Source organism: Catharus ustulatus, chromosome Z (genome assembly GCF_009819885.2).
Source record: "Catharus ustulatus isolate bCatUst1 chromosome Z, bCatUst1.pri.v2, whole genome shotgun sequence".
In the NCBI taxonomy this organism is placed as follows: domain Eukaryota; kingdom Metazoa; phylum Chordata; class Aves; order Passeriformes; family Turdidae; genus Catharus; species Catharus ustulatus.
In genome coordinates this window covers 57,932,659-57,954,310 of record NC_046262.2, presented here as the reverse complement: position 1 = coordinate 57,954,310, position 21,652 = coordinate 57,932,659, and positions in this window count along the sequence as shown.

Sequence of the window (21,652 nt, the reverse complement as noted above, 5' to 3'; positions counted from 1 at the left end):
CAGGTTTTCTCCTCCTTCTCCTTCTCCTTCTCCTTCTCCTTCTCCTTCTCCTTCTCCTTCTCCTTCTCCTTCTCCTTCTCCTTCTCCTTCTCCTTCTCCTTCTCCTTCTCCTTCTCCTTCTCCTTCTCCTTCTCCTTCTCCTTCTCCTTCTCCTTCTTCTCTTCTCCTTCTTCTCCTTCTCTTCTCCTTCTCCTTCCTGGGGGGAGTAGGGATTTTCATCTCCACTCTACTCAAATGTAAGAGATGACAGCCATTTAAATATGTGTTTACTTTAGCACTAATTCCTCTGCTTATATCTACCATTAAAACAATCACATTCACCTCATAATATCTTTATGTGTGATAGGGAAACAAGACTTTTTTCTCTGTAGCATAAAACCAAAGAACTTTCAGTGCACAACTCTACTTTCTTTATCTGGGACTTGACTCTTTCTTTTGTCAGACCTTGGTGTTTTCAGGCTGTTTCTGTGTCTATCATTATCTTGGTCTTTTTTACTCAGGAGAGAGAACTAAGTGTCTGCAAAGTCTTATTCTGGGCGGTGAAAGAATTAACACCTTGCCTGGGCAGCAGAGGGTCCTGTGATCTCTTCTAGGTGGGGCATCCGAGGCCATTTACAATAAAGAGTCTATCAAGGCCATGCTGGGGCTGGGCTAGATTGTAAGGGCCCAGCCAGAAAGCAGTGATGGGTTTTTCTGCCTCTATGCCTGTCTTCCGGCATTTGCTACATTCAATTCCAGCTGCGGGCTGGTGGTTTTCCCTCCATCTTGCCTGCTGGCAAGGGTGTGGGGGGTCCTTTCCAGAATGCGGCCCAGCTGTCTCTCCCCCAGGCCGCGTGGGCGGCGGGCTGGGCCCGGCCGCCCTGGAACGCTCTGGGCGGTGGCAGGACAGGGTTCTGCTGAGCTGCAGGCTCCCTAGCTGCACTGGGGAGGGCTAAGATTTTAGCAACGCGCCTCCTCTTCCCCTTTCTGTTGGGGCCCTGGTCAAAAACGGGGCCCAGCGAGCTTCCTGAGCCCTGCACCCCATCCTGCCCAACCTGCGGGGCCCAGCCCAGGCCATGCAGAAGGGGCTCAGGCCAGTGGTACCTTCTGAAAAGTCGGAAAGGAAAAAGAGCTTTCAGGAGGTTTTTTTGTCTTTACAGGTGAGTTTCACAAAAATGCATAAACTTTCTCACTGGTGTAACAATGTGTCAATATTAAAAATCCAACACTGATTAGTTCTTGTCAGCCACAAGGAAAACTACCTGGGCCTCAGCAAGTAAAAATTTTACAAATCTTTACAAAGCACCACAACACTGCACCTGAGGCATGCAATTTTGTACACAGTTGTTCTGGGTACAGAGACAAATGGGGGAATTCCTGTGTTTAATTCCACACCATCTACATAATGGGTGGAGATATGATTTCATCAGGAAGACATCAGTCCCACGAACAGGAAGACACCAAAGCTGAAAGGACAATGTGTGCAGTTTTTGCCTGGCTGTGGAGGAGAGGGTCCCAGACAGTTCCAGTGCTGCGCTGCCACCGCTGCTGCCTCACTGGGGAGAGACACCCTGCACTGGGACTCCACCACTGGAGCAGAGAGCCCCAGTGGGACCCAAGCACTGCCAGGTGCCACAGCGTTGGCACTTGAGCAGCACGATTCCTTATTGTAGCTTTCTGTTTTTTCCAGTCTATGGAGGGGGGAAAGTTAAACTGTGAAAGCTCTCTTTTTCACATATTGCCTTGATGGAGACCACAGTGAGTGTTGCCTGGGGGGATGTTTGGTGGTGAACATACCCTCTTTTGGGATAAAACACTCTCTCTCTCTGGTGCTCTCTTTGTTATTAATAGAGTTGTGGTTATTGTGATTTTCAGTAAATTGTTATTCCAGTTGATAATCTTACCTAGGCTTCCTGTGTTATCAGAAGGAGTGGTGGAATGAGAGCGGATTGAGTGGGTTTAATATCCCAGCTGGTCTTTAAACCTCCACATTTCTTGCACCCAGTGTGGGGCTTGGGAAAAGACCAGAAACTCTGAGCCTCCAGAGGTAACTCTTCTCAAGTATAAGGGAATGATACTTTTGCAAGAAGACCTTGCAGTACACCAAGACACATTGGAGCAAGGTATGCAGAGCCTGAGATTATCAGATGTGCTGGAGATAATCATTCCATATAACAAGCAATTCCCTAATAACTTGGACAGCATCCAGTGTGCACAAAACATATGCCAGAATTTCATAGGGAATGCACTAGAGTTATACGCCAGGTCATTGGGAGTGGTGGCATGGAAGGAGGGAAAAGGAGGGCATGTTGGTTGGCAGATCCTGGACATGCGAAGAAACAATCTCCACCCTTTTATGGGCCTGCATTTCATCCATAGAAAGAATGACCAAGGATTTCCTGTATATAGAAAAGGTAATTAAAGAGAACCACCCAACATTTAAAGAGGAGATGAAAAGGAATTTTTCCTTGCCCCAGCAACACAGACCAGAGTCTCTGCTATCAGGAGTAGGCACTCCCTTGATGGGGAGAAAAGGTACACTCCATGAGGTTACCTGTGGTTTTATATGCATGAATGTGAGAAGACATGAGGAGGTGGGATGGAAAACTCACCTCTTCCCTAGCAACAAGAGTACATGAGTTGAGAGGGGGAACAACTATCCCAGGAAACTCTTTGAAGACAAACGGTGCTTCAGCTTTCTGTGGGCAAGCCCCAAGGCAGAATAGAAGGGATGTTACATCCAATCCTCTTGAAGGGATCCCCAGGTCGTATTTCCAGGGAATGAGCAATGACCATAACCAGGTCATTAGGGAGGCCCAGCCTCTAGTCAGGTGGAGAAGAGGGATGGTCAGATCTATTGGGCTATGTGGATCTGGTAGCATGGCACATCAGAACCACAAGAATATGAGGCTGTAGCTGGCAGTAGCACACAATGTAACCTTGATGCCATCGAGATAAGTAGAGGCAGAATGTTTCTGTGTTTCTGAGGTGACAGGGGAGTTATAACAGCTGACTGTACAGGAAGCTGAAGTGAGTTTGACTGGGAATGAGTGGCAAAACAACCCCATTGTGACTGGCCCAGAGGCCCTGTGCATTCTGGCATACCTCAGAATGGGTATTTTGAAGACCCAAAAGGGCATTATTGGGCTTTTTGGAATAGCTGCTATGAAGCCAGATGAAACTCGACAGTTGAATACCTTGCCTAACCTCTTAGAAGACCCTTCTGCTGTAGGACTGTTGAACGCTGAAGAACAACAGGTACAGATGCTATCGCAACAGTGCAGTGTAGGCAATATCTAATCAACCACCTCACATAATTGTCTGGGGATGGGGGAAAGGGGTCTCTTCCAAAGAAAAGGGGTTCCTTTTGGTCAAGTGTGTGTGGTTCTTGTTCCAAGCTGGACAGAGCAATTGAGGTGGTGTAGCCATGGCTCTGTGATGAATATTTTTCTTGTGAATCACTCTATTTTATAAACTTTTGTTATTAATATTGTTGCTGTTACTGTTCCCTTCCTCATCTCATTGCTTTTTCCAGTAAATTGTTCTTATCTCAACATGTGACCTTTACCTTTCGTGCCTTCAATTCATCTCCCCAGCCCCCCATCATATTACATCTGGTTGCTTGTTGATTGTTATTTGAATCCTTATAGATCACCTCCAGCATGGCTAATTCTCTCAGGTACCTACTGGGGCATGCTATTAGATCATGCTTGAGAGAATACCTTTTCCTCTTGCTTTACAGAAGTCACCGCCAGAGTATAAATGTTTCTGTCCTATTCCAAATCCCCTTGTTCCTGTTGGGACAGGGATTCCAATGCTTGGCTTCATTACCATCTGGTTTCATATCATGGCTAAAACATTGCAGCAATGGAGCATCCAGGTCATCAGGGTCATCAGGCTGGATTGGGAAATTATCTCTGGCCCTGACTCCTGCTGCTCCTATGAGGGCCCTACTTCCTTGTTGGTCCCTCTCTAAGTAAAATGGTCTTGAATTTCTTCTTCTGTTCTAGGACTGCTACCAGCCTGAGTTGCTCCTCTGGTTCAGCTGAAGTTTGGCCATAGTGTGTTGGTCTGCTTGCCTTCTCTTCCCCCTAAGAGTGCTGTCTAGTATTGAACTATGTCCAGTAAAGAGTAGCCAGGATCCAACAGAGTGGAATAAGCTGTTCCTCTCCAGAGCTGCCAAAATAGTCTCCTTGTAGATATTGTCACCTTATCAGGGTCCTGTAGTTCCTCAGGGATGAACTTCCAAACCTTCAGAGGAGAGAAGTCCTTCAATATTGTCCCAATTTCTCCCACGTTTTGTGTCACTCATGACTATCCACCCTCAGGGCAGATACCTGAAAGGACTTCCTTTCATAAAATCTCTTTCATACCTCTAAACATGATGTGGACTGCACTGGGGAGACCTGGTAAACTTAGTGACAAGAACATACTTTCCTTAACATCCAAAGGGAATTCAAAATTCTCAAATGCTGTTGTAACAGGCCTGAAAAGAAGAAAAGAGGGGGAAAATCTGGGGAAATTCATTCTGCCCTGTTGTCCCCACAGACTGGATACCATCTTCATGAATCCTCACTACTAGAACCCAGTGTTGCAGGAAAGCAACATTAATACACTGACACCCATTGTCCTTGTTGCTATCATGTCATAACTTGGTGTCAGAGAGTACAGCAACAGAGCAATCTTGATTTGTCTCCCTACACTGAAAATTGTCGTAGACAGGTAGAGAAATTAGAAAAGAAAGGTCTCATAAAATCATGTCTACTCTGCTAAATTAAAGTTAGTCTGTCACTTTTTCAAAGTACAGATTGCTAGTTCTCAGGCAAAATAATCTTGGAAATGAGAGTTCATTAACATAACAACCTATTTTTGGTGAGAAAAATGAGCCTGCACCTAGGTAAACAGTGCGTCTCTCCCAGGAGAATCAATGAACACATGTTCTGGTTTAGGGGACAGTGTTACCAGAAAAAAAGGCCGGAGTTATTTCCCAAAATGGATATTGAAAATCCCTACCCTCCGAATTCAGAATAGTTTGGAAATTAGGGGATCTCAGGCAAAGGTATGGGTTTAGGAATAACATTTCTTTACTGATATATCTACAAGACAAACAAGAACAACATCAGCTATGAACAGATCAGTGACAAAACGGAACGAAACTCAGTCTCAGTCCCTTTTCCAATCACCAGCACTTTTCTCTGCACGGTCCCGGTGGAGAGCGAGGCAGGGCAGCCTCCTCAGTCGCAGAAGCTGCAGGAGTAGGCAGGCAAGGTGGCAGCATCAGCGCCATGTCCCAGGTGGGAGAAGGGTGAAGGAAACTCTGCTCACCGTTTGCATCCCGGTTCTCAGTACTGTTCTCAGAAGCAGGAGTCTGTAGCAGGGCCAGGCTGCAGGGCAGATTCCACCATGGAGAAAAACCTCTCTTCTCCATGTTTGGGCTGGCGAGACCATATCCCCACGGAAGAACGAAGAAATCCACAACGATCCACCCCGACCGCTCAACCCCCACCCCCCCCAGTGATTGAGACATCAAGAGCACCCACCCATCCCTTTTGTCTTGGGACCAACGCCCATCACACCAGAGGGGCTTCACCCACTTGGCTTGCTTGATGGCAGTGCACGTATCACAGACATGGATAACCTGAGAAATACGATCCATGGTTAGATCCACCCCTCGGTCATGTGCTCACTTATATGTGCCGTCTCTGCCTTGATGACCTGAGGCATCATGGGCCCATTGAGCCAGGGACAATTCCCTCTTGTATGATCAATCTAAGTCTATCTGTGACACTTCTATCTTTGAGGTCTGATCTACCTGCTCATTGTGTCGGTGTTCCTCATTAGCCTGACTCTTTGGGACATGGGTATCCACATGACGAACTTTCACAGGTAGCTTCTCTACGCGAGTGGCAATGTCTTTCCACTCATCAGCACCTCGGATTAGTTTTCCCCTACGTTGCCAGTTTGCCTTTTTCTACTTTTCCAGTTAACTCTACAGAGCATTGGCTACCATCCATGAGTCAGTATAAAGGTAGAACTTTGGCCACTTCTCTCTCTCAGCAATGTCCAAGGCCAGCTGTAGAGCTTTGAGTTCAGCAAGTTGACTTGATCCACCTTCTCCTTTGGTAGCTTGTGCAACCTGTCATGTGGGGCTCCATACAGCTGCTTTCCACTTCCAGTTTATTCCCACGATTTGGCAGGTGCCATCAGCAAAAAGAGCGTAGCGTGTTTCATCTGCTGGCAGTTGGTTATATGGTGGGGCTTCCTCAGCCCGGCTCACTTGTTCTTGCTCCTCGTCATCGGTGAGACCAAAGTTTTCACCTTCTAGCCAGTTCGTAATTATCTCTAAAATTTCAGGGCGATTCGGGTTTCTGATGTGGGCGAGTTGCATGATGAGGGCAATTCACTTGCTCCATGTGGCGTCAGTGGCGTGGTGGGTAGAGGGAACCTTTCCTTTGAACATCCACCCCAGCACTGGTAGTCGGGGTGCCAGGAGGAGTTGTGCTTCCGTGCCGGTCACTTCTGAGGCAGCTTGGACTCCCTCATAGGCAGCCAAGATCTCCTTCTCTGTGGGAGTGTAATTGGCTTCAGACCCTCTGTAGTTTCGGCTCCAGAATCTCAGAGGTCGGCCTCGAGTCTCCCCATGCACCTTCTGCTAAAGGCTCTAGGACAGTCTATGGTTCCTGCCTGCAGAATAAGGCACATTTTTCACCTCTGGTCCTGTCCTGACTGGGTCAAGGGCTACTGCATGAGCGATCTCCTGCTTGATCTGGGCAAAGGCTTGCTGCTGCTCAGCACCCCAGTGGAAATCATTCTTCTTACGGGTGACCAGGTAGAGAGGGTTCACAATCTGACTGTACTCAGAAATGTGTATTTGCTTAAAGCCTATGGCACCTAGGAAAGCTTGTGTTTCCTTCTTGTCAGTTGGTAGAGACATCGTGGTGATCTTATTGATGACCTCAGTGGGGATCTGGTGCCGTCCATCTTGCCACTTTACTCCCAGGAACTGGATTTCTCGGGCAGGTCCTTTAACTTTACTCTTTTTAATGGCAAAGTCGGTTCTCAGCCGAATCTGGATGATCTTTTCTACTTTCTCAAATACCTCCACTGCCGTGTTTTCTCACACAATGATGTCATCGATGTATTGCAGGTGTTCTGGAGCTTCACCCTTTTCCACTGCAGCCTGGATTAATCTATGGCAGATGGTTGGGATGTGTTTCCACCCCTGGGGCAGACAATTCCAGGTGTACTGCATGCTCCTCCAGGTGAAAGCAAACTGAGGCCTGCACTCTGCTGCTAGAGAAATGGAGAAAAATGCATTGGCAATGTCAATGGTGGCATACCACCTTGCTGCCTTGGACTCCAACTCATACTGAAGTTCCAGCATGTCCGGCACGGCAGCGCTCAGCTCTGGAGTCACTTAATTTAGTGCACGATAGTCTACAATCTCCATTCTCCATCAGACTTGTGCATGGGCCAAATGGGGCTTTTAAAGGGTGGGTGGGTTTTGCTGACCACCCCTTGGCTCTCCAGCTCATGGATCATCTTGTGGATGGGGATCATGGCATCTCGATTTGTCCGGTACTGCCGGTGGTGAACTGTTGAGGTGGCAATTGGCACTCGTTACTCTTCCACCTTCAGAAGTCCCACTGCAGATGGGTTTTCTGACAGTCTAAACAAGGTGTTCAACTGCTTAATGCTCTCTACTGCTACAGCAGCTGTTCCAAAAGCCCGCTTGAATCCCTTTGGGTCTTTATAATAGCCACTCCTGAGAAAGTCTATGCCTAGAATGCACGGTGCCTCTGGGCCAGTTATGATTGGATGTTTCTACCACTCCTTCCCAGTCAGGCTCACTTCAGTTTCCAGCAAAGTCAGTTTCTGTGATCTCCCCGTTCCCCCAACAATGGAAACACGCTCTTCCTCCACGTGATCTGATGGTATTAGGGTGCATTTTGAACCAGTATCAACTAATACCCTATATTCTTGTGGTTCTGATGTGCCAGGCTATGGGATCCACACTATTCAATAGACTCTGTCATCCTGTGCTTCTCCCTGGCTAGAAGCAGGGCTCCTCTAGCCCTGACTGTTATTCCTTTCCTGGACATACATAGTGGAGGTTCCTTCAAGTGGGTCTGACAGATTTTCTTCCCTTCTGTAATGCCCAGCACCTTGGTCGTGGGATGTTGAGGCTACCTTCACTTTAGTGTAGCTCCCTCGTTTAGCATTTCCCTCCCTGAGATGACGTACCCATGCTGCCAGGACAAAAGTGGGTTTCCCATCCCATTCTCCCATGTCTTCTCCATGGTCACACAGAAAAAACCATAGGTCAGCTCGTGGGGTATACCCTCTTTCACTAACTGGGGGACATTGGGTTGTAACCTTGGGGTTATGAGGCTCGCACTGGTGCTGCCTTGATCTTCTTGATCTCCTCCCTCATCTCACTTATCTCACCTCTCATGCCCATCACCTCCTTCATCTCATCTCTTATTCTTGCCTGTATGCAATCTTTGACCACGGCAGAAACCTGGGCCTGCACTGCACCATTCATCATACTGGGAAAATCCCTAAGTTTGTTAGCAACAGAGCTCGCTGTTTCTCGGTGTTCATCAGCTTTAACCATTGCAATGAAGGTGGTATATTGAGATGGCCCTCAGTTTGCCATATTCCACAGCATGTGCCCTGTGCACCTGATATTGTCAGGGTCATTGTCATGCTGTCCATCCCTCCCAAAGAGTACTTACAGTATTGTCACTTCTCTCAGCTGTTGAATTTTTTCCTTACGGGTCTTCCAGTGCATTCTATGGTGGTGCTCCTGCATTCTTTCTCTGTTGACAAACCTCTCTCTGACACTCATTAAAAGCCGCTCCCAGAGGGGAAGGGGGCCTGGCTCTCTTAAGAATATCTGGTCTACACCTGAGTCCTGGGACAAGGATCTCAAATTTCTTGCTTCTGTACCATCTAAGGGCACACCTGTACCCAAGAGGTCCCAGACCTGAAGTAACCAAGTTGTCAAAACCTCCCGACCCCGTCGTGTAATATCTTTCCGCAGATTGCGGAGATTTTCATAAGACAGGGACTCAGTGATAATTTCAACTTTTGGCTCTCCTGCTGGTTGTGAGGGCCCTCCTCTCTGGTCCTCTTTGTCTAGGTGCCTTGTTTTCATTTTAGACTTCCTAGTTTCCACAGGAGCGACTGCTGCTGGCTGTGAGTACCCTTGCAATTCAGCTGGAACCTGAGCAGATGTAACATCTATGGGTTCTACTGCAGCATCACTGGATTCTCCCCCTTTATGGCACAGCCTCTCACCAGCTGGGGAGAGGTACTCTTTCATCACCTGGCCTATTTTCTTCACTAGAACCCCCACCCACTCCGGGTGGTTTCTTTCTCAGGTGGGCTGTGGGGCAGGGTCAGGCTCTGGGGAAGCATCTCTAGTCTCTGGGGCAGGGTCAATGTCTGCAGCACATCCCTATTTCCTGGAGTAGGTATCAGGGTTGTTATCCAGCTCAATCCCCCCTTATGTCAAAATGTTAAGCAAGACATGCCTATCAGAATGCCATCCACTGTATGATATCATTAGCATTTAGAGGAGATTTGAACCCTTCAAAAACTGGTGGGGTAGATCCAAAAATCTGGGTGAAGGGTTGGGAGAAAATTTCCCCTGGTGTTATTCCCTCACAGTAGGTGCCATTGTTAAAGTAACCCCAAAACCATGCAGTTAGTGTGTGGTATCCCTGAATCCATGTACCCACCTTCCAAAGGAAGTTAAAAATCCATGAATTCTTCACCTTATCAAGCTATAAAGCAAGTTGGATAACAGTCACAGTAGCCTTAGTTATAGGGTCCATGTTTATGTAAGGGTTTGCAAATGGGAGAGATACATGTATGAACATGTGCAGCTCAAACCAGATTAAACTGGACTACATGTTGCTAGCACACGAAAAGACAATCTTAGGCAACTGAAGAACTGTTATTCCTTTTTTCCTCTGCCCCATGTTGAGGGCCAAGATCTGTCCTGGTTTAGGGGACAGTATTGCCAGAAAAGAAAAAGGCGAGAGTTTTTTCCTAAAATGGATATTGAAAAATTCCCTCCCTCCCAGTTTACTATAATTTGGAAATTAAGGAACTCTCAGGCAAAAGGTATGGGTTTTATGGGAATAACAGTTCTTTACTGATATATCTACAAGACAATCAAGAACAACATCAGCAATGAACAGATCAGTGAAAAAACAGAACGAAACTCAGTTTCAGTCCTTTTGTCCAGTCAGGCCACACAGTCTCGGTGGAGCAGGGACGGAGTGGTTTTTTTTTTCTCAGTCGCGGGAACTGCAGGAGCTCCTGGGACACATTTTCCTTTTGCTTTCTGAGGGGAAACTTCTATGTGCTATGCATGTGGGTGAACAATTCCCAGTAGATTTTCATATATTTGTTCCAAGGCAAACATTTTACCTGTACTAGCTATCAGGACTACCTTTTTTTATAGTTCAGGTTTCTCAGCTATCAAGACAAGAAAGTATATGCACCATACAAAATACGCACAAGTGTATGTACAGAGAAGCACCATTATAGACTTCTCTTCACACAGACAAAGCATTATGAGTGGAAAGGGTTTCAGCACTGTCTATAAGACAGCTGTGGGTCATTCTGTAAGTCATTCAGGGGCAAAAAGAAGAAAATGTATCTGAGGTGACAGAATGCAATTTTAATACAGGACTCCTAGTGAGTATGTATGCAAGCAAGCTGCAGTGTACTGCCTAGGAGAAGAATAGGAGAACAGCACAATAGCCGGCCATTTACTGACATCCTAATTTTAGAATGTGGGATTTACGATGTGTTTTCATCAGCCTACTCCTGTGTGAAAGGTGGCAAGACTTCAGGTTCATGCTACCACAGGATGCAGTAAAGAAGTTTGTGTTTCTGTCCAGAAGAAGTACAGATGTTCATTTTTATAGTAAACGTGCCAAACTTTCTATTCATTCCTGATTGTACATTTTTGCCAAGATGGTGCAGTTTGGTGGTTTTTATTCTGGTATTGGACATCAACCACTTGCTTTACCCTGTTTCTGGTTTGCTCTATTGACGCAAGGCAAACCTGTAAAATTTTGCTGAAGGTAACTGAATCATATATCAGATGATTATATCATAAATCATTATATATAATTATATTTTTATATTTTTATATTTTTATATTTTAGGAAAGCAGTATCTTGGCTAATGCTGTAGATGCTGTATTTTGCATTGTTGACCCATCAATCCCCTGGAAATTCCAGGGACCTAAACAGCAGAAAATAGTAGTGCAGCTCTTGGTGTGTAGGATGCAACAGTATGGAGAGGGATACTTCCACTTTGAAAGGAGAAGCTCCTGTGAAAGAAATCTTCAGTCAAGGATCAGAATACCACCAGCAGGTGTGATTTTACCATATCTTAATGCAGAAAATTTCATAGTTACTACAGTTCCTTTATTTTTTCCCTTTGTTCTAGTAGAATGAACAAAAAGCACAACAACAGCTGACCCAGCATTTCTTCTGATGTGGAAAGGGGAAGTAACTTGTAGTTTTGTCTTCAACTTGATTTGGTGGTTAGCACTCTAAAATACAGGAGCCCTAGTCAGCTGTAAATTTGGAAATATTTATATGGATAACAATTGGTTTCCATCACCTCACCATTGTGCTATTTTGGGATGAAAATGTACCACATTGCACAATACACACATGAAAAAATTATTTCTAAAATTTGTCCATAAGAATTAGGACTAGATAAGAAAATCATAGCAATCTGCTTCCAGCCTGATACACAAGATCTATTTGCAGGTGAGATTGAAAAATATGCCATAAACTGAACTGGAAGAATTAGTTTGGGCATTTTAATTTTCCCATGGTGACAACTGCATTACTTTTCTACCACACTCTAGATTTCTTCCATTGTGTCTTTATTAGGCACAATCTCTAGAGGACCATGATATGATACTTTTACTTCTTTACACTTGTTGTTCCACTATGTGCCAGGTTGCATATGGAAGTTCTGACTTTGATTTATTAAATAGATTCAAGAGCTGGCCATTACTCAGGATTCAAGAGAAAACAAAGGAATTCACATAATCTGTGTATGCATAATGCTTCCCAATGAACAAATTGAAAGGAAGGTAACTCACTTCAGCACTCTGCTTTGAAAGATGCTGAGTACTGAGAGTCCAGACAGCGCTGAAACTGGCAGCAAGATTTCTGTGGCATGCTGATGATAAACGGGCACGTTTACCTCCTTTGGGGTTTTCTCTCATGGTAGCCTACAGATCAAAAACTCTTTGAAGTCATGTGTCTTTGTTTAATCTGCCCTCTTTTCCAGGAGCGTTTTGCACAGGAAGCACTAGAACAATTTGTCTTAAGACCCACTGTTTTCCACAGTGAGAATCATCAGTCAGGTATCTTAACCATGACCAATCCCAGAGCTTGGGATGGTCCTTCCCAAGACACTTCTAGCTTATAGTGAGTACCTTTGACAAACTATTGCTGCCTCAGTGACCATCAGCTGCACACTGGAAGAAATAAAAACAGAAAAACACTGCACTCCATTCTGCAGCTCTGATTTCCCAGACAAATATCAAATTTTGCTGGAGAAATATGAGTAAAGAATTTTCCAAGATTAAATGCAAAAAAAGCTGTGAATCCTTCATAATTTTACAAAGACAATTTTTTAAAAAAAGAAATCACTACAAAATGATTCATACATCTGAAATGTGTCTCTTTATAAGATTTGTCTAATGAACAGTGCTGATGCCAGGGCAGCACACTCCATACAGGGCTACACTAACATTTAAGAAGAACAGAAACTTTAGAAATGGTTTTTCTGCACTCATGCTTTTCTGCTGGTTGTGCAGCAGAAGATAGTATGAATTCTACCATGTGATGAACATGTCCTTCTCCTGTCCTTGGGAAACCACTATGAAAATATGAAAGAGACTAGATTACGAAGGACAGAACTTTCTTCCACTGGACCACATATAGCCCATGAAAATGGGTGGCACAATCAACTGTGTGAGGCAAACTGCGTGATCATAAAAGGCAAATTTGAATCTCTGGCATCTAATCTGGTTAGGTTTTGGATTAAGTTTTCTTCTGTTCCTGTAGCGTGGTGTCTTAGATAATAGTTTAATTGCATGTTTTTTTACTGTTCTGATGCTGAGGGAAGACACCTGTTAGTGGAGTTCAGATCCACAATAATATCTTGTTAGACTCCAATATAGTTAGAATTTCCTTTCATCTCATTCCTGAGGAAACTGATAACTGTAAGTTTATCTGAATTCATCTCTACAAAGTCATTGGATGTAGTCTGCTGCACATAGGAACCTAAATAAACCCACCTATTGGCAGGTATTGATGGCGTGACACAAGAGTAGCAATCCTTGGGCAATTTTCCATCCCTCATACGAAAGAAAAGTTTAAATTAGGTATATTGTAGAAGTGCAAAATAACATGAACGTGTAGGAAAATAAGTTTTGAATATCAAAATGGAAGCTCTGCTGAGTTAGCGTGATGTATTAGTGATGACATCAGTTGTGACATGTACAGAATCCTTACTTCAGACAGGAATGACAGAATGTAGACTATGGCAGTAGAGAAAAAGGATCTGTTCTGACCTGAACTATTATTCTATGTTCAAAAATATTTGTCTAAAACCACTATTAAATTTAAAAAATGAAGAAATTATTTTAAAGCAGAAAATATAGTGAAGTAGCCTTACCCAAGTGAAGAAAAACTAATTTGGGAACATTTCCCTTCAAGTGAGTCTTTATTAACTTTTATTGTGGATCCATTTCACCATGTCAATAACAACACATTTAAATGAAAAAAAAAGCATTTCATATGAATTCAGAGGAAGACACTTCAACAATTTCAAATTCTGATTGCTATTCATAAATAGAAAGTGTACCAAAATCAACTCCTTCTAATGAAATTTTTGGTTTTCCTCTGGCAGTGCCAAAGCTATGTTCCCCTTATTTGTAGGCAGCCTCTGTGGGAGAGGGAGTTGTCCCAGTAAGACCACCCTGAACGCTGTTTCTGGCAGCAAGCTAAGACGAAAACCGTGTTGTTGTTGTTGCTGTTGTTGTTCCTCTTGAAAAATGGTGCCCCCCGTGCTTCCAGGTTTGCTGCCCACAGCAGCCACCACCCAGGGTTCTGGAGAAGCTGCTGCAGGAGCTCTCTCGCCAGGGGCACAAACTGTCCCAGGTGTGCCGAGACAAGGCGGTGCTGGCACAAGAGAACGCTGCCCTGGAAGCTCGACTGGCAGCCACAGAGCGCGACCTACGAGGCCTTTCCGAGCAACTGGTAGAGGCCAGGTAAAGGCAGGAGGAGACCCTGGGTGGGACATTACTGAAGGTCTGTCATTACAAAGGTGGTAAGCGTTACATCAGGATTTACTCCCCCCTGTGTGCTCTCCAAATTCTTCTCAGAGAGGTGATGAGACATGAGTTAAAAGGATACTGTGACTGACCTGAATGTTATTGTTGTGACCACTCAAGGTCTCAAAGTTCTTTTGGGGGCTGGCTTGGGACCCTTTGCACATTCCCATAGCAAATGCAAAGCAAGCCAACTTGGCACTGAATTTAGTACCAGGGAAATCATACAGATGTTTGCTGAAACCACAAGTTTCCCTCTGCTTTTGGTTTCTCCTTTGGGGCATCAGTCTTTTCTCGCCAAATAGTTTGACGTGGGATTTTAAGATTCAAGGTTCTTACATGTGAACGTAGAGAGTAGGATGCCGATGCTTCGGGTGAAGCTGGAGCGTCATGCTGAAAAGCTTGAGACCCTTCTGAGCTAAATCTTGTGAAGTCTGGTGCAGGACCTAGAGTTGCTTACAAGCAGCAGCTGCTGAGATCAAATTCAACTGGGCATTCTGTGCTGGGTTAGGTGATGAGGAAAGGCTGCCCCATCACCCGGAGGGGCCTGCTTTGCTATTTGAAGTGTTAGAAATAGTCTTGCTGTATCTGAGTTTCCATGCAAGTTGTTTTCCATACTCAGGTGTAGAGATCTCAAGTCACACCTTCCTGGAAAAACTGCCTATGTGTGCCAGGAATAATTTCTCTTCTTCTTCTTCACAACTTGTAGGTCTGAAGAGGAGAGCCTGCAATGCAGCCTGCTGGAAGCTCAGCAGCACATGTTGGAGCTGGAGATGGCCAGGAACCATCTGGAAGGCCAAGTTCACTCAGCCACGCAGGCCAAGGAGTTGATCATCAGTGAGAGCCTCATGTGCTTTGTTTCTGGTGATTTTCCTGCTTTGTGCAGTTGCTCCAAACTCAGCTCTGTCTGCAGGGCTTCCAAGAAGTGAAGGAGCTGGGGGATGGTCCCTGCTTGCCTGAAACTGAAAGGGCTTATTGTCAGCAGAGTCCTCTGCTTGTGTCGTGTCTGACTGCTGCCATTTGTCATGTTTGCAGAGCATGTGAAGGGCCTTCAGCGTGAGCTGCAAGCTGTAAGATCCTCCAGCAAGCAGCAACGCAAAGAAATGGCTGAACAGCTCCGCTGGGCAGAAGAGCAGTGCATCAAGGCTCTCACACTGGCATCGTGCTCAGGAAACCAGGAAGCTCCTGTGAAAACTGGTAGGAAAGAATACATCCCTGAATTTTTCAGGCAAGCTTGGTGGGTTAGCTTAGCAGAAGAGCAGCCTAAATATGTGGTATGGCTGCAAGACTTTACTGTACTCCACATGTTGCTGGGCCAAGCAGTAGAAGGCCTCAAGGGCTCCTGCTTGAGAGCCTGAGAAGCCCCAGAGGATGATGCTGGGACAGTAAAGGCAGCCACAGTTTGAGGATGGGCATACACCAAGTTGCTCAGGAGGCTGGGTGGTTGCCACCCAAAGCATTGCAGCCAAGGGGCAGGGTCTTCCCACAGCCTCGTGCCATGCAGCAGACTGCTGAGCTTGGTGCCAAATGCAGTCCCAGTGCCTGGGTTCCTTGTTTTCTGTCCTCGCAAAGTGGACAGAGGTCTTTCCTTTGCGCCTGAAGCATATGTAACAGGCTCCACATTGCATCTGGTAGCCTGTTGTGGGATTAGGGCAGCAGGAAATGGGGACCTGCTGCTGCTGCTGCCCAAGAACCTGGGTGAGGTCACAGGTGAGGCAGGGTGGGGGTGAGAGTGATGTGGGCTTTGGCCGTGGGCACTGCCCGGCCAGGCTGGAGCTGGCCCGACCGAGCTGGGGCTGCTCAGCTCAGCTGCCCAGGCTGTCACTGGGGCTGTCCTTGGGCAAGGCAGCTGTTCCAGCATGGTTTGGGAGCCATGCTGGCTGTGCCAGGTTGCCAGGGGCTTCTGGAATGTCCCACCAGGGCTGCTCTCACCAAATCCTTGCTTGGTCAGCCTGGCTTTTGTTTCTAACCATCCAGGGCAGGTTTTCAGTTTATCTCTTCCCTGATGGGAGTGCAGGTGCTGCAAAGAGAAACGTCACGAGACTGCATCAGTGTTCCCTTTGCTTGTCCAATATTCCTTCTGCTGTCCCTGTCCAGGAGGGCTTCACAGCAGGGGAGGAAGAGACTGGGGAAGAGCCTGGGAACATCCGCAGTTGGAATCCCTCCTGATTTAGTTCTATTTATAGATGTGTAGTGTTGCACTGGGATAGTCACGAGAAAAGGCATATTTACATATGTAGATTGATATGTGTATAGATATAGCCATAGAAGCATTTAGTGATATTTAAGATATATATATATACATATGATGTTACGTAGATAACGTCTATATATATGTATATATATGTGCAGGTCTACACATATATGCATCTAGTTATATGTATATAGTTCTATCTCTAGATGTATGTTGTTATACTCGTATCTGCTTTTAGTTCTCTTGGCATCCATACATTGTGTATTTGTATAATTCTGCTGATGGAACTGTATGAATTTTTATGTTAGTACATTGACATTGGTGTGTTTATATGTAGTTTTGTTATGTATTTTTCTATGTCTTGCTATATGTAATAAGAAAAACTTACTACATGTTTGCAATGCATATTGTTATGGGTGTATATGTATATATTTCTATTTAAATATGTATGGAGTGCTATACTTCTGTCATTCTAGTTATTTAGATTTTGCCCTAGGTTTATTTAGAGAGGGATGGTGATATTTCTGTGTTTGTATATAGGCTTTAAAGTCTTAGTAATATGGTATAAATCACTAAACTTCAATTGATCTTTGTGTATGGGTGGATTAAAATCTGAAATAATTTAATTTCTTAAAATGAATTTTATATTTCTCTGCATTTACATAACAATTTGATAAGAATAAATTAGTTTTTAAGACTTACATTAATATTTGTATCCTTACGCGTAGGCACTGTATGTGTAACAATTTCTAAGAAATTTGATTTTGAAGCTGAAGTTGATTAGTATGTATTTCTACATTAGAAGTGCAAGTGTATCAATCTGCAATAAGTATGTGGTGAGCTAGAAGGTTCGTTCAGAAGACATCGTTATGCACGAGGAGTTAGGCCCCGCCCTCTCCACGGCGTTAGCCAATCACAACTGTACAGAAGTTACTTAAGCCCGTGTTTGCCGAGAAATAAACGCATTTCACCGTCGACTGCGTCAGTGTAGCGAGTGATTTGTCCGGCGACTGGGATAGTAAGTGTGTGTGTGTGTTCGCCGTGGCCCGCTCTAACCAGGTCGCCACTTGCCTTCGTTCTCCCCCAACGAAGGCAACATAGTGGTGCCGAAACCCTGGATCGCCCCCAGGTGTTCGGGTGAGGGAATAGCCCCAGATACACGCGGCTGAGGGCGATCCGGGTGACGGGACTCGCGCTGGAAGAGGTGGGCGGTAGAGGCAGCTGGATCTGACCCTGACGGTGAGGACGCTCACGTACCGCCAAGAAATGGATGCGCTTGGCAAGGTAGTTTCCCCAATTGCATAGGCAATGTGGCATCCAATGCAAATTAAGGGATTTTGATTACGTAATCATGCAGTTGTTAAAATCGAGGGCGATAGACCGTACCACAGACACCCTGCATTCAGGGTGCTGGAGGGAGTGTACTAACGCCTGCGCTAACAACGTGATTGTCTCCAGCTCTGGTAAACGCTTGGAGAGCTGGGGAGGAGTTGTGAAGGCTCTGGAGAGAGCGCTAATAGAGCAAGAAACTTGGCGGGCAGCCCGAGACTGTTTAAAATTCACACCTAAAGTAGGAGTGGCTGCTGCGACTCAAACTGCGATCGGCGATAGCGCGCCGCTAGAAACTGACAACTACTCACGGCCCCAGTCCGCTAATTCCACCTCTAAAGTAACCACTAAGCTATCGCCAGATGATGAAAGTGTTTCCAAGTTTCGAAACAATTCTAACAAAGCGGACTCTGACGAAATTTTAAAAAGACCACCCCCTTATGCGCCCCAAGATGGCGCCGAGCCTGAGGGCGAGGGGCGGGGCCAACAGCTTTCTCACGCCTCACACACGGGCAGTGACGAACATGAGGGGCCATGGCGGGGCCGCGGGTGGAGGTTGTGGAAGCTGCTGTGGGAGCTGCTGAGGGAAGAGGCGCCGTCCTGCATTGCCGCCCTCGCCGAGGAGCTGTTCCAGGCGGCGGAGGGCATCTCTGAAGAGGATGGGAAGGTGGCGGAGTGAGAGCCCCCCGCTCCCAGCCCGTCGGGAGGAATGGGGCGTGCCTCACACCCCACAGCCCTGGCCCAGGTTGGTGCCGCAGCTCCGTAAACACGAGCTGCTGCTGCTTCCCACCCTTCGCGGTGAAGCCAAACCTGTAGCACTACTAAAACGTAAAGAAAATAATTAATTTCTTCATCGTTCGCCCCAATAGCGTGGAAGTTCAAAATAAAGTGGGCAATGTTATTTTTAAAAGTAAAAAAAAAAAACAAAAAACCAAAAAAAAAACAAACCAAAAAACACAGGGTAAAGAAGCAGGGAGAAAGACAGGAGATTTGCCCCAAGGCATCTGAGCATCAAACCAGCCAGTCACAGAAGAAGAACATCTAGCTCCCATCCACGCAGCAGTCCCTCCATCAGCTTCTTCTCGCGCCAGGACTGCGAGCGCTCCTCCTGGAGGGGCACCGGGTCCCCATCCAGCAGTCCAGGCAGGAGCGTGCCCACACATGCGAGAATTCCTCTGCCAGTGCCCTGGTGCACGGACTCAGCTGCAGGTAACAAGCAAGAGAAGACATGGCAGAAACAGCTGAAGAACATTCTGATATTCCAGCTGTTGTTCCTTTATCGGAGTATGAAGCAGCAGAACAGGAAAAGACGGAAGCCCAATGAGTGAAAGATGCTGAAGCAATGAGAGAACAAACCTCAGAGGAAGAGAGAGCAGAAAAGTTAGAGGAGACCCTGAGGATGGAGTAAGGATCTGAAGGGCTGGTACATGCAGTTGCTGTTACTGTTGTGGAAGAAGAAAGGTTGGTGAGTAGCATTGAGGAGAGATCACCATCATGGATATCTGCTGCTCTGACAGAGTACATTGAGCAGGCGAGAGAAGAGGAAGAGAAAGAAATTCAGAAAGCAGCCGAACTGGGTGTTACTGTGGAGGATGCACTGCTAAGACAGTGCCAAAGACTAGAAAGAAGGTAAGTGATGACACCACAGCAAGTGAACTGGAGCTAACCTCTGAAGCAGTGACTGCTCTGGAGACAGCAGAAGCTTCCTGCGCTAAAGAAACGATGGAAGCTAGTTGTAACGGGTAGAGAGTACGCGGCAGTTAAAAAATGATGATGTCATCAAGTGGTGCCCATTAAAATCCATAAAGCCCGTGCTGTCTAACAAAACCGATGAAACTAACGAGATCTCTGAGTTTCTTTTGACAGGTTCGCTGCCGTGATCCATCTCATCAGCCTCGTGTTCCATCTTCGTGCTTCGGTGTTCTGTTGTTGCCAAACCTGCTTCATCAGCCAAGCAAACAACTCGAAGACAAGTTCCAGCGTCACGGCCAAACGCTATGGCAATGAAATCAGTTCAATTCCCCTGTTTACCCAACAGCCCTGTTTACCACCCATGTGTTCACCCTAGTGGGACTAGTTGCAGTTGTTGTACCCGTGTTAATGTTCGGTTCCCTTTTCATTGTTAGCCTAGATAAGTTATAACCAAGTTGCGATTGCATTTAGACATTTAAAATAGTTCACGTGTTGTTACTAACATGTTTCACGAGTTGTTACTAACATCAGTTTAGCACAGCTGCGAAGGCTTAATCGGTCATGGAGAGGGGGGAAATGTGGTGAGCTAGAAAGTTCGTTCAGAAGATATCGTTATGCACGAGGAGTTAGGCCCCGCCCTCTCCACGGTGTTAGCCAATCACAACTGTACAGAAGTTACTTAAGCCCGTGTTTGCCGAGAAATAAACGCATTTCACCGTCGACTGCATCAGTGTAGCGAGTGATTTGTCCGGCGACTGGGATAGTAAGTGTGTGTGTGTGTTCGCCGTGGCCCGCTCTAACCAGGTCGCCACTTGCCTTCGTTCTCCCCCAACGAAGGCAACATAAGTAAAATGTTTCAATGGAAAGAAGTGCGTATTTGTGTTATCCAGAGCAATGAGCAGACGTAGATATGATGAAGTTGGAGGATTTTGACCACGAACATCTCCAGCCATGCTCAGCAGATCCCCAGCTGCCGCCAAGGTTGGCAAGGAAACCGCAGATTTGGGAAAGCAGCAGAGCCACACACTTGGTAATAACTTAGTAGATGGTGCTGCTAAGAAACCATTCATTCAAAACAGATAAGCCCCATCAGAAAAGGGAGCTATGAGGCAGAGACCAGGTGGACAGGCTACAGGAAGTCTACAGGCTTAGGAAAGCACTGAAAACACAACTGTTTAAATCGTGGGAACGATCATTCCCTGTTGTCTCACTTTGTAACAGGTTCTTGCCTCCTTTGTAAACAAACATTATTTACAGACAGGATCAGTGGCAACCTATCACACCTGTAGAGCTGAGAAGCTTTTTCCTCTGCTGCTGTGCTGCAGGCTGATTTAGCAGCATTACCTAACATGGACATACAGAAAGGGGACCTGGAAAAAGTGACCTTTTACCACATCATCTCAAAGGTCAAAACTCTCAGCAGACAAAGCAGGAATTTTCGCACACGGCACTTCCTGTTTGTTGTGTTGCAGCATGCCTGGCCAACCCAGCTTTCCCTGGTGGAGAATAACAACAAGGGACAGCTCCCTCACACCCACGCAGCCCAGAGACCAGCAGGACACCATCAGCACGCGGCTTCATCAGTGACCGGTTCTGCAGGGATGGAAGCTGCCCAACAAATCCTCACAGATTGCAGCAGCAGAAGCAGTGCCTGCATCTGATCCCTGGCTCTGGATCTAGGCTGAACAAAGGACACACACAGAGCACACCGCCCCTGAAGGACGTGACTTTGGAAACAACCACCTGCCACTGCCTCCTGTTGTTTGCAGTAGGGTCACACCAGCCTGAGGCACCACGCAGCCCTCAATGCCACCAGGAACAGCAGATGACAGGCCCTGGCCGCCAAGACCAGCCACAGGGGGAACTCATCCTCCAGACTGAGCTTTCAGATTGAGAAGGCTGCGGTGAGCAGCCAGCTCTAAGGGCAGACAAATGAGGCTCTGCTGCACTTGAGCTGTGCCACGCAGCTACACAGCCCTGGGGAGCAGCCACCAAGCACAGGGACAAGAGAAGGCACAGAAGGAGGGACAAAGCCAGTCAAGCCCAGAGACTTTTCATGATTGCTGAGTCCC